Raw genomic sequence first — 13,623 nt, 5'->3', positions numbered from 1 at the left:
GATCTGTTGGGACAAGTTAGTAATGTGAAGAATCGAAACCGTGTACGTCGCTCATGAAAAACTTCGAATATCGCTACTGTAGCCCGTATAATAGTGGTTTATGAAAACCCAGGTTTGTCGATTCTTTGTCGAACTTGTGAATTAATAAATGTTTAAGACTCGCCCTATATTTTGTCTGAATAACAAAGTACGATACAAGAACGAATCTTATACTAACTTAATGGTTTGAAACAACTTTCTACTCGAAGATACACAACAATTGGGAAAAGATCTAACGAAAGATTTTCGTTATTATTTTTCATTTTCTTATAAAATCATGAAAGTGTCAGAAATCCTGAATGTTAAAGAATCTCTTGTGTGGCATGTTAGGATCAAACATTGATATCAAAATTACCAATATCCAAAATATCACTTTACGACCGAAAACTAGAAAAATATTCAGGTAAAAATTTTACAAAATCCTGAACTGCATGGTGTTTGCAGAGTTAATTCAAAAAATTTGAAGAGAGGCCAAACGTATGTCACTCAATCATGTTTACAATTCTTAAGAAAACAAAACTTTTAATTTTCTTTTCGACTCTTATAAATTGATAAGTCAATTATTTATGGTTCCATCAGTTGATTAATGTCATTCGAATTGAAATATCACAATTGTAATGCCAAACTTGACACATTTTTATCATTTAAAATTGCATGAATACAGGATGATTCACCGGGATGGTCTATTAGACGTTTATGGAAAACCAATTAGAAGTTTGTGCTGAAAATTTGCATATTGGGGTTTGAGACAATGGTCTTTCTCCCTAAAATATTTTCAGACCTCTACCACTTCCGGTTAATCCGGAAAAAGACTTCCTTATTTTAAGTGACATACCCTGTATATTATTGCATTATTAGCTAGGACTTTATTGAGACTATTGAGGATATTCAATATGAATATCAAATTTGTGTCTATTCCTTCACAATAATATATATTTATGATATATTATTTATTTTTGTCCAGGAATAAAATTACAACTCTAAAAATAACAAAATATAAACCAACCAAAATAACTGAAACTGTAGAAATAGCATAAACGGTTAACAAATTGAACATCCAAATTAATAAATACGAAAATTCCGAAAGGGTGTTTTTTTTAAAACTATAGAACTTTAAATTGCAATGAAACAACGATGGATTATTCAATTGACATGAATTTTATTTATCCGCAAGATAATCTTGTGGCATTACATTTTAAATATGATTTCTGGCATATGACCGCGACGGCTGGCTCGGATGTAGTCCAATCTGGACGTCCAATTTTCGATGACTTTTTCCAACATTTGTGGCCGTATATCGGCAATAACACGGCGAATGTTGTCTTTCAAATGGTCAAGGGTTTGTGGCTTATCCGCATAGACCAATGACTTTACATAGCCCCACGGAAAGTAGTCTAGCGGTGTTAAATCACAATATCTTGGAGGCCAATTCACAGGTCCAAAACGTGAAATTAGGCGGTCACCAAACGTGTCTTTCAATAAATCGATTGTGGCACGTGTGACATGTTGCTCCGTCTTGTTGGAACCACAGCTCCTGGACATCATGTTTGTTCAAATCAGGTATGAAAAAGTTAGTAATCATGGCTCTATACCGATCACCATTGACTGTAACGTTCTGGCCATCATCGTTGAAGAAGTACGGACCAATGATTCCACCAGCCCATAAAGCGCACCAAACAGTCAGTTTTTCTGGATGTAACGATGTCTCAACATACACTTGAGGATTAGCTTCACTCCAAATGCGGCACTTCTGTTTGTTGACGTAGCCATTCAACTAGAAGTGCGCTTCATCGCTAAACAAGATAAAATGGACGTAGTGCGCGATACGTATTCCGCACAGAACCATTATTTTCGAAATAAAATTGCACTATTTGCAAGCGTTGTTCAGGCGTGAGTCTATTCATGATGAATTCCCAAACCAAACTGAGAATAAATCACTTGAGAGCTGTTACATCGGTCGCCATCTTGAACAGTAATGCCAACTTAAAGTTATATACCTCAAAAAAAAACACCCGTTATTTGACATTTTTCTCGATTCTCGGCTCTCGTAAACTTTGCGTATAGAACAATAATATCTTATATTCTATGCTCGTAACAATCTTCTATACACTGTCATTATATTCCATCCATTTCATTAAAAATTCGATAGAAACTGAATTGAAATTTATTGTGAAAGTTTGTAAAGTCAAAAATCAATATTTCATTTTTAAACGGCGCCAGGCAGTAGCGGGAATTTGAAAATTCCTGAAGAGCGCCACCTTACAGAACTCTTGTGTAGCAGAACACCAAAACAACAGGTGGATATCTCAAAAAGTCTAAAACAAAATCGAATACACACCATGGATTCTATTCAGGTAAGGGATTGGTCTCCAACGTAAAGTTTTGAGGGGCTGATGACGATTCCGTCCTCAAATTCGAATCTGTCCGTCCAGCCATATAAATGGTAACTTTCGAAACGGAAGTACCTAGAAGCTTGACAAAAAATTACTCAATATATCCGTAACAATAGATTCGACCAGGTTGAAATTTGGTTTGTAGATGTAAAATTCGACTGTTCATGCCGAATGAAGCATCACTTATCTAGATAAACTAACCGTCAACATTGACATCTTAACTCCAAAGATTCACCAACAAGGACACGATTGATTTATGAATGAACGAGCAGTTAAATTCTGTGAGTGTATTTTTCTTTTTTTTTTAACATACAGGGTGGCCATTTGAAAACGAAACAGACGAGATTACAGACGAAATAAAGTTTTTCGATAGAAATGCTCGGACAGATCGATTTCTGTTTCGAGGGGGACAACTTAAGATGTAGGTTACGGACGCATAGCGCTTCAACCCTTGCTACTACAACCCTCACCCCCAAATTTTGAATAGGGAAGATGGGGTGAGTGATACCTCATTTGAAAGGTATTTTTATACTGATTTCAGCACAGTAATTGTTTTTTCATTTTATGCATTAGTTCTCGAAATATTCTTAACTAAGTATTTGAAAATGAAGTGGTGTTTTCATGGCACTTGTAGTGTTCGACATTTTGAGCTTCAAAACAACCATGACTGTGGCTTCCTTCCTAACTAACTAACGCATGAATATTTCGAGAACTAATGCATAAAATGAAAAACAATTACTGTGCTGAAATCAGTATAAAAATACCTTTAAATTGAGGTATCACTCACCCCATCTTCCCTATTCAAAATTTGGGGGTGAGGGTTGTAGTAGCAAGGGTTGAAGCGCTATGCGTCCGTAACCTACATCTTAAGTTTTCCCCCTCGAAACAGAAATCGACCTGTCCGAGCATTTCTATCGAAAAACTTTATTTCGTCTGTAATCTCGTCTGTTTCGTTTTCAAATGGCCACCCTGTATTATATTCTTGGAGATGGAAGGAAATAATTATGAACCAGGTTTGAAGTGTTTCATTGTGAATGATTTGGATTCAGAGATATCACTCACGCAACTATACTCAACCGTGAATTCCTGGATAGTATTCAATCAATCAATAATTTATTATTTTGTCAGTTACCTGCTGTGTACACTGTTATTCAAAATATTCACTCATTACCCGATAATTTCAAATGATTTTTATAGACTGGAGTCACGGGTTATCGTCTTGGTGATGTAAATAAACTGATATTTTTGTTACAAGTGTTATTAATCCAATCTTCGAATGTATGAATATTTTTCATGTTGATAATTATAGGCTATCGAAAATTTCACGTAGCCCGTCGAAATTTTATTTAATGCCAGTTGCCAAATTGTGAAAGACCCGAGATAAGCATAAATGCTGCAAAATTTACAGATTTGTTATACAGTCAATCTGAATTTTGAATAAATATTTCCAAAGTATATAGGATACAATATGGTTTTTGAATTTTCTATGTTTCACCTAGAAATCGCGCCATGTTCGTGCGAAATACTAACTCTGTCTCCAAGGAATTCAATAATAAGTTAGGCGTTCCACAGGGATCAGTCCTGGGAGCAATACTTTTTATCCTGTTCTTCAATGACTCGCCAGAGTGTCACGTATTTCTATTTTTTCACGGATGATACTTCGTGGGGTGTTAAAGTTGTTAGTCTATTGAAAATTGAAGGCAAACTTATTACTTATTTAGATTTTTAATGACTGGTCTCGGAAAGATTCACTCTTTGCCAATGAGAATAAAACTCAAGTCATCAACTTCAATAATCTTGATTTTGCCATCTATTGGTGGTATTCTGAAATCTGTAGATATTCCCTATGTGCTTGTTTGTGATATAGGGTTGGAGTTTTTAATATTTCCCGTGCTTTCCTCTCAATGGTTAAGAATTTGATGTCGATAAGAAACATCAAGTTATAGAAGTTTATCACCCAATATCCATCGAAAAACATTATCTTGCGAGAAAGAATAATGTCAACACTTCATAGGTTTGTACAAGTTTCAAAGGACGTATTTACCGAGATCTACTCACTTAAAAAATATTCACACGTGAAGGAACCGACTGAAAAAAAACATAGCTTGTTTACTTAATGCGTACATACCTCGACGATAGTATAAGATCTGGTGAGCGGTATTTGAACTCATATCAGCGTATCTATTTGTACAACTAGACTACATTATGTTCCTATGGTCAAAATATGCACGATTATACAAATATTTGAACGAGTGGATTTCGAACAGTGGCTCGAATAGAAGCGACTGATCGAAAATTCAATATCTTGTCAAAATATCGCCTTGCAATCGTTCAAAAAAACTCTATCAAGTAGTTAGGCACATTGCTCCCTCCTCCTTCGCTTCTGAAAGGTCAACACTCCATTTTTTTTTCATAAGAACCTCATTAACTTATGAACGATTGAGTTTATACCCAAGTTATGTCATATTACTGAAATTCTTATCAAATAAGCTAATATAGGTTGTTTTTTTTTTCGAGGTATATAACTTAAAGTTGGCATTACTGTTCAAGATGGCGACCGATTTAATAGCTGTCAAGTGATTTATTTTCAGTTTGGTTTGGCAATTCATCATGAATAGACTCACGCCTGAACAACGCTGGCAAATAGTGCAATTTTATTTCGAAAATAATGGTTCTGTGCGGAATACGTATCGCGCACTACGTCCATTTTATTTTGTTCAGCGATGAAGCGCACTTCTGGTTGAATGGCTACGTCAACAAACAAAACTGCCGCATTTGGAGTGAAGCTAATCCTCAAGTGTATGTCGAAACACCGTTACATCCAGAAAAAACTGACTGTTTGGTGCGCTTTATGGGCTGGTGGAATCATTGGTCCGTACTTCTTCAAAAACGATGATGGCCAGAACGTTACAGTCAATGGTGATCGGTATAGAGCCATGATTACTAACTTTATCATTCCTGAATTGAACAACCATGATGTCTAGGAGCTGTGGTTCCAACAAGACGGCGCAACATGTCACACAGATCGTGTCACAATCGATTTATTGAAGGACACGTTTGGTGACCGCCTAATTTCACGTTTTGGACCTGTGAATTGGCCTCCAAGATCTTGTGATTTAACACCGCTAGACCACTTTCTGTGGGGCTATGTAAAGTCATTGGTCTATGCGGATAAGCCACAAACCCTTGACCATTTGGAAGACAACATTCGCCGTGTTATTGCCGATATACGGCCACAAATGTTGGAAAAAGTCATCGAAAATTGGACGTCCAGATTGGACTACATCCGAGCCAGCCGTGGCGGTCATATGCCAGAAATCATATTTAAAATGTAATGCCACAAGATTATCTTGCGGATAAATAAAATTCATGTCAATCGAATAATCCATCGTTGTTTTATTGCAATTTAAAGTTCTTTAGCTCTAAAAACACACCCTTCAGGTATAAATCTGAAAAATCTCCCGTTTTATCTGAAAGTTTTACAGGTATAAGTAGACACACCAGGTTTTCTATGCATCTCAGTTCTACCCGTAGAACATCGAGAAAATCGTCGTCAGCGATATGCACAGAACAAGTCTAGTATCCTCTATTGAATCCATAAAATAAACCATTAACATTTCGTTGAAATGGAAGTCGCTCGTGGATATTTTTAGATCTGGATTCGTTCGAAAGAAGGATTCTTTCATACATAATCGGGCAATAGATAGAGAAACGCCACATTCGAACTAGCACGAGTAGAATGCTTGCTGTTCCATTGAAGTCGCATAGAGACAGTTCATTCAACTCTCTGGTTCGTCCAACGGCAGCAAAAACCGAATGTCAAATAGTGTGCTGTTTCCGTTCGCCCAGCGGAGAACATGTGCCTTTTCCCCGTATGTCAAAGGCGCTTTCCTACGACGCTATATTTAGGAGGAGGACGCATAATAAACAACACATCAGCCCTGAACACACAATAATTAATATGACTGTAATTACAATTAACTGTTGGCTGTTGTTTGGCGCGCGTGACAGATTCTGACAACCTGACAATTCGCCCGTGAAACTTTAACGTGGATTATTATACTCTATGATCCAAAAGCTACATCCCTTTCAATAGATAACCCAATAATGAAGAAAATATAGAGTTTTATGGAACGCGCAATTGCAGTTTGTTATCTTCAACGCACAGATGGCACTGCCAGTATCATACATCTCGTTAGTACCTATTAATTAGTAGATATTAATTTCGAAACGAAATAAAGTCTGGATAGATATTAAAGGTTATGTGACGCTACATTTGTTGTTTGGAAAATGGATTAAAACTGTTTCATGTATTGTAAATACTTCTTTATCTACTCCTATCAAATTATATATTCATTATTCAACTGCTTTTGGGCAATTAATAGAATCTATTAGCAATCAGCGTGAGTTATAATAACTCACTACTATAACTCACTATAATAAATCGGAAAATATGGATCTGTGCTTCTATACTCCTCTGCTTCTATTCGATTGGCCGAAAGGGAACATTCCATTATTGTTATTGAGGGGAGGAATGTCCGAGGGAATGTCACTATAATAATTAAAATTAAGTTGATATCTAATTCTTGTGAATGTTTTGCTGAAAATGATTAATTCAGATAGTGAAGATGAAATATTATATAGGTATACATTTCCAAAAGACAAACAGCTAATGTTACCATAATGAATTACTTGCCCGAAAAAAATATGAAGGAGTTTGAAAAAATTTTCAAGATTGGTGTAGCAGTAAGATCATTAAATCATCGTTTACAGGGAATGTTTTCTGGTATATTTTAATGCATTTTTTTAGGCAACTATTAAGGTTTTTCAATAACGTTCTATGTCTGTACTCTGTACTGAATTCGAGCTAGCGAAAGCTAGTTCGATTGTGATTGGTGACACTAAGTTTCCATCTCTGTTGTACTCGGGATCGAGCACATATGTTTATTTCCCGTTCCTTCTGTCTATCTTTTAAGTATGTATTTTTTTCTTAGTACTTATTGATAGAGTCGTAGATAAAGTATAGTATTCAACTTGCTGTAATGGTCATAACTCACTTGATGAATTACAGCATTCGCCTGCGGCTCGTGCTGCAAACTGCGTGAGTTATGACCATCAGCGTGAGTTATGACCTACATTACCGCTCGTTGAATAATATACTATTTTACAATACGATGAAAACCATGGTCAAATTGAACTGTCTGGCTACCCAGCTTATTGTCTAGATCTGGCTAAATCTGGTGATTACTGGCTCTTTGCAGACTTCGAAAGAAAGATCCAAGGAAAGAATTTGGCTCTAATGAAGGCAAACTATAGAAGAGGTATGTAAAAGTTAAAAGGGCGTGTATCAATATTGAAGGTGATAATGTTGATGAAGAAAGATACATCTGTTAATCCATTTTCGATGAACGAAAGTTACCAAGATGATCTTGAGGTATTTTTAAGGCTGCTAGGTTACAACTACTTCTCCTTTTACTTTTCCTTTGGTGTCTATTCCATAGCATTACCTTTTCATATTATGTATGATATCAATTTCTGGTATCAATTTCGATTTTCGGCTAATTTCGAAATTTCTTCAAAAAATTCAAGCGGAGTCTAGACCATAATTCTGGCCTTTCAATATTCAATCTTTACAATTAGGTAGAAGGTATCCATGTCTTCACTTTCTTGTATCAGAATGAGAAGTGACTTAGCCGATTGCTACTTCCAAGTGCAAGCTAGACTATACAATAAATCACCAAATAAGACCTGCATAGTACTACATTATTCATTTGCCACACTCTTATCTCCCAAAAAACTCTGAGATTCCTATGGCGCCATTTTTGCTCCAACCCGAATGCCCATATCAAATTTGATCAAAATCGAACTAGTAGACCAATTGGAGCATCAACCAGCTCTATATAAAAGAAAATAACTACCGAGACCAGTCGAAAACTCATACGAGGGATGTTCAGCTTATCCTAGCTGATATCAATTTTAGAATAGAGTGATAAATATGAGACAGGGGGTGTAAAAATGTATAGTGGTCATGCATGTGGTAAAACCATTTTTTGCCATGATCTTCTCTATTTACAGATCTCAAGCATTCTCATTATTTCATAGTTTGATTGTGCTTACAACTGTTAAATATTTCAAACATTATCAAATCGGCAAAAGAAGCTTCTGCACCTAGATGCTAAGTATGTGATACGTCACTCAAATTGGTCGAAACCTTGTTTAATCTAGAGGTTATGTTATTCAACTGCATTCTTAGCAGCAAAAAAACAGAATTAAGAATCGAAAAGATCAGGTTACTCATAGAGGTCAAGGCCGTTATTAACAATCTCCCAAATACGTGCAGAATGAAGTGTTTCAGTATATCGCTAAAGTTATTTTGAATATTTATCAAACATCGAATTCCATTTCAGAAGAAATACACGTAGATTCTTGATATTGAAAATGTTCGTCCAACAGTCCCATTTTCAGCCAAGGATTTGAGCAGAGATCAGAATAAATAGAATATTATGTATCTATGTATATGTACTTAGTACAATTAGTCAAGTAACTTTGCTTCAAGGTTACCCAGCCATAATTATATTGCAGTTTATTCAGATAGACTTCCTTCTATATTCGATAATGTAGGCTACAACTGGTAATAGATCTTGGATATGTGTTTTATTAGGTCGAATGAGAACTGAATAGTCTCTTGATCATTACATTCAAGACAATAGAAACCTACTTATCCTCAAGCTATATTAACTTTTCATTTACAATCCTGTGTCTGTGTTTTCCAAAGGTGCTTGCGTTTTCATTTGGTATATTATCCCCTATTATCAAAGAATTTGAAATTGATTCTTCAACTTCTGTGACCTTGTTTTTCATTTTTAAATAATTAGCATTGCCTTTCAATATTTGTTTCTTTACACTTTTGTTCCAGACAACTGCCGAATATGCTAGAGAATTCAAATTTTCATTGTAGGTTCAGGATTTGAATAACTGGATTGCTCTAAGTTTCAATTTGAGCAATACAGCACGTGTAGATAAAATCCCAGTATTAGTAGAGGAAATGTAAACGGGGCATCATACGTATGATACAAGATCGCAGATAAAAACCTCAGCAAAAAATTCTGCCTCCCCATATAAGTGTAGTGATTGGTTGGTGTATTTGTTTACAGAATAAGCTGAATATGCTGGCGGGACTTCTTCTTCTTCCAAACATTATCTTTTCCATCCTTTCTGTCCGCCAGTTTGATTTCAAATTAACTTGGAAACCACCATGAAATTAATAATTGGACAAGTAGTCACCACGTGGTCAATAGTTTCTTCTGCCATTTGAAGAGCAAACAATTGCAATGACAATGATCACTCCAGAGTCAATTTGAAATACATCCAATTTTCCTAGGGAGATTAAAACCTGGAACTCTCTCTGAAGGATCAAAGATTAGACTTCTTTTGAAGACATTACAAGAACTCCATTCCGAACGCCAAAATTCCTTGTCACGATTGAAGGAAAGTATTAATCCATAAAGGTTTGCGTGACTTTTATCTGGCAGTCCTAGTATCTGGAAGCTTAGATACAATTGGAAATAAGTTCGGGAAATGAAATTTATCCCAAGATCTCTTAACTGCAACCTCTCTACTAATATGAGGCGGAAGTAGACATATGTAATGCTACCAAGTAGGAAGTACCTATAGATCTAAGAGTTAATAATTTCTGTATTGCTCTATCTCAAAAGAATATATGTAATAGTTTCTTCTACACCACACTCACATAGAAGGCTTTCAATGGAATGCCATTTGAAGAGCATTCTATTGCATTGCCTCTATCGACTCCTAAGCCAATTTAAAGTACATCAAATTTTCCTAGGAACATTGAAACCAGGAACTCTCTCTGAAGGACCAACAATTAGACTTTAGTCGAAGACATTACAAGGCCTCCAATCCGAATGTCAAATATCCTTGTCACTTCCATTAGATTGAATTAAAGTAAATCCATAAAGGTTTACGTGACTTTAACCTGGCAGTCCTATATCTGGGAGGTAAGATACAATTGGAAGTAAGTTCGGGTAGAAATGAAATTCATCCCAAGATTTCCTGACTGCAACCTGTCCACGAATATGAGGCGGAAGTATATGTGATAGCACTGTTAACCAATGGGAAGGTGTAGATCTAAGGGTTAATAATTTCTGTATTGCTCTATCTCAAAAGAATATATGTGATAGTTTCTTCTACACCACACTCACAAAGTGGGCTTTCAATAAAATGCCATTCGAAGAGCATACTATTGCTACGACCCTGATCACTCCTGAGTCAATTTGAAGTACATCAAACTTTCCTAGGGAGATTGAAACCAGGAACTTTCTTGAAGGATCAACAATTAGATTTGTGTTGAAGACATTACAAGAACTCCAATCCGAACGCCAAATTTCCTTGTCACTTTCATTAGATTGAAGGAAAGTATAAATCCATAAAGGTTTGCATGACTTATCTGGCAGATACAATTGGAAATAGGTTCGGGTAGAAATGAAATCCATCCCAAGATTTCTTGACTGCAATCTGTCTACGAATATGAGGCGGAAGTATATGTGATAGCACTGTTAACCAATGTGAAGGTGTAGATCTAAGGGTTAATAATTTCTGTATTGCTCTATCTCAAAAGAATATATGTGATAGTTTCTTCTACACCACACTCACAAAGTGGGCTTTCAATAAAATGCCATTCGAAGAGCATACTATTGCTACGACCCTGATCACTCCTGAGTCAATTTGAAGTACATCAAACTTTCCTAGGAAGATTGAAACCAGGAACTTTCTTGAAGGATCAACGATTAGATTTATGTTGAAGACATTACAAGAACTCCAATCCGAACGTCAAATTTCCTTGTCACTTTCATTAGATTGAAGGAAAGTATAAATCCATAAAGGTTTGTATGACTAATCTGGCAGATACAATTGGAAATAGGTTTGGGTAGAAATGAAATCCATCCCAAGATTTCTTGACTGCAATCTGTCTACGAATTTGAGGCGGAAGTATATGTGACAGCACTGTAAACCAATGGGAAGGTGTAGATCTAAGGGTTAACAAATTCTGTATTCCTCTATCTCAAAAGAATATATGTAATAGTTTCTTCTACACCACACTCACAAAGTGGGCTTTCAATAAAATGCCATTTGAAGAGCATACTATTGCTACGACCCTGATCACTCCTGAGTCAATTTGAAGTACATCAAACTTTCCTAGGAAGATTGAAACCAGGAAGTTTCTTGAAGGATCAACGATTAGATCTATGTTGAAGACAAGAACTCCAATCCGAACGCCAAATTTCCTTGTCACTTTCATTAGATTGAAGGAAAGTATAAATCCATAAAGGTTTGCATGACTAATCTGGCAGATACAATTGGAAATAAGTTCGGGTAGAAATGAAATTCATCCCAAGATTTCCTGACTGCAACCTGTCTACGAATATGAGGCGGAAGTATTCATATGTAATGCTACCAAGTAGGAAGTACCAATGTAATACATAGATCTAAGAGTTAATAATTTTTGTAATGCTCTATCTCAAAAGAATAGATGTAATAGTTTCTTCTACACCACACTAACAAAGTGGGCTTTCAATATAATGCCATTTGAAGAGCATACTATTGCTACGACCCTGATCACTCCTGAATCAATTTGAAGTACACCAAACTTTCTTAGGAAGATTGAAACCAGGAACTTTCTTGAAGGATCAACGATTAGACTTTTGTTGAAGACATCACAAGAACTCCAATCCAAACGCCAAAATACCTTGTCACAAAGTATTAATCCATAAAGGTTTGCGTGACTAATCTGGCAGTCCTAGTATCTGGAAGGTTAGATACAATTGGAAATAAGTTCGGGTAGAAATGAAATTCATCTCAAGATTTCTTGACTGCAACCTGTCTACGAATATGTGGCGGAAATATATGTGATAGTAGTGCTACCCAATGTGAATGTGTAGATCTAAGAGCTAATAATTTCTGTATTGCTCTATCTCGAGAGAATATATGTAATAGTTTCTTCTAACACCACACTCACTAGGGCTTTCAATAGAAAGCCATTTGAAGAGCATTATATTGCATTGCCTCTATTGACTCATAAGTCAATTTGAAGTACATCAAATTTTCCTAGGAAGATTGAAACCAGGAACTCTATCTTGAGGACCAGCGTTTAGACTTTTGTAGAAGACATTACAAGACATCCAATCCGAACGCCAAAATACCTTGTCACTTCCATTAGATTGAATTAAAGTAAATCCATAAAGGTTTACGTGACTTTAACCTGGCATTCCTATATCTAGGAGGTAAGATACAATTGGAAATAAGTTCCGGTAGAAATGAAATTCATCCCAAGATTTCTTGAGTGCAACCTGTCTACGAATATGAGGCGGAAGTATATGCGACTGTCAACCAATGTAAAGGTGTAGATCTAAGAATTGATAATTTTTGTATTGCAATATAATTCGAGTAATATTGCCCTTCGACGATTTTTGAAAAATTCGCCAATCTACCGATCCTTAATTTCGCATATAAAATGTTGTCTGAAGGATAACGCTGATAACAAGGTCTAAAATGTTTGTGTATCATCCATAAATACACGTCCGACTGACGATAACTCGAATGAATTAAATAGCCTGCTGACCATTTCGCCCGAGACTGCAAAGAAATGACTTGTTTACAAGTCGGGTGCCAACGGAGCAGAGATAAATATAAGTTATAAGGGACACTTACCTCAGCTAGTATGCATGCGTTTGTCGGCGGAATCCGCCGAGCTTTCGATCGGCACAAGACTGGGGGTGAAAAGGGTACACTTTGCACTCGAACGAAGGGGGTGTGTGTAGCACAAGAGATACCTGACCTAGAGCCTGTTGCGCACAAAGTAGGAGCACTGTTCGTCGTCGGCCATGACTTTAGGTCAATCCTTCACGCGACCTTTGCCGGCCTTATTCTGAATGGATCGCCGGACCGAAAACCCGAAAAACGACCTTGTCTGATCCCTACATCCCTGTTTGGCACTCGGAAAACGTCGAAAACACAGCACAATTAAACACTTAAAAGTTACCGCTGGACGCTTTACTGGTACGAAACCTTGATTAATCTGTGGAAGCTACTTGCTTTGATTTGCTGGGTGCGCGTGCGCGAACCTCGCCTCACTGTCATTTAGTTCGATGCTCCGCACCGCGGCTTTGGGTAT

At 36.5% G+C, this 13,623-nt stretch overlaps 1 protein-coding gene across 1 annotated transcript in view; it reads right to left on the bottom strand.

The window, feature by feature from the left end:
- LOC123684119 (protein sprouty) overlaps positions 1-13,623 on the bottom strand; it is a 101,812-nt gene extending 88,189 nt beyond the window's left edge. Inside the window, exon 1 of the mRNA XM_045623249.1 lies at positions 13,161-13,623. The gene's annotated coding sequence lies outside the window, so the exon portion shown is untranslated. The remainder of the gene's footprint in view (positions 1-13,160) is intronic.

This window comes from Harmonia axyridis, chromosome 7 (genome assembly GCF_914767665.1).
Source record: "Harmonia axyridis chromosome 7, icHarAxyr1.1, whole genome shotgun sequence".
In the NCBI taxonomy this organism is placed as follows: domain Eukaryota; kingdom Metazoa; phylum Arthropoda; class Insecta; order Coleoptera; family Coccinellidae; genus Harmonia; species Harmonia axyridis.
Note: the sequence above shows the minus strand (reverse complement) of the source record. Positions and strands in the feature narration are given on the sequence as shown.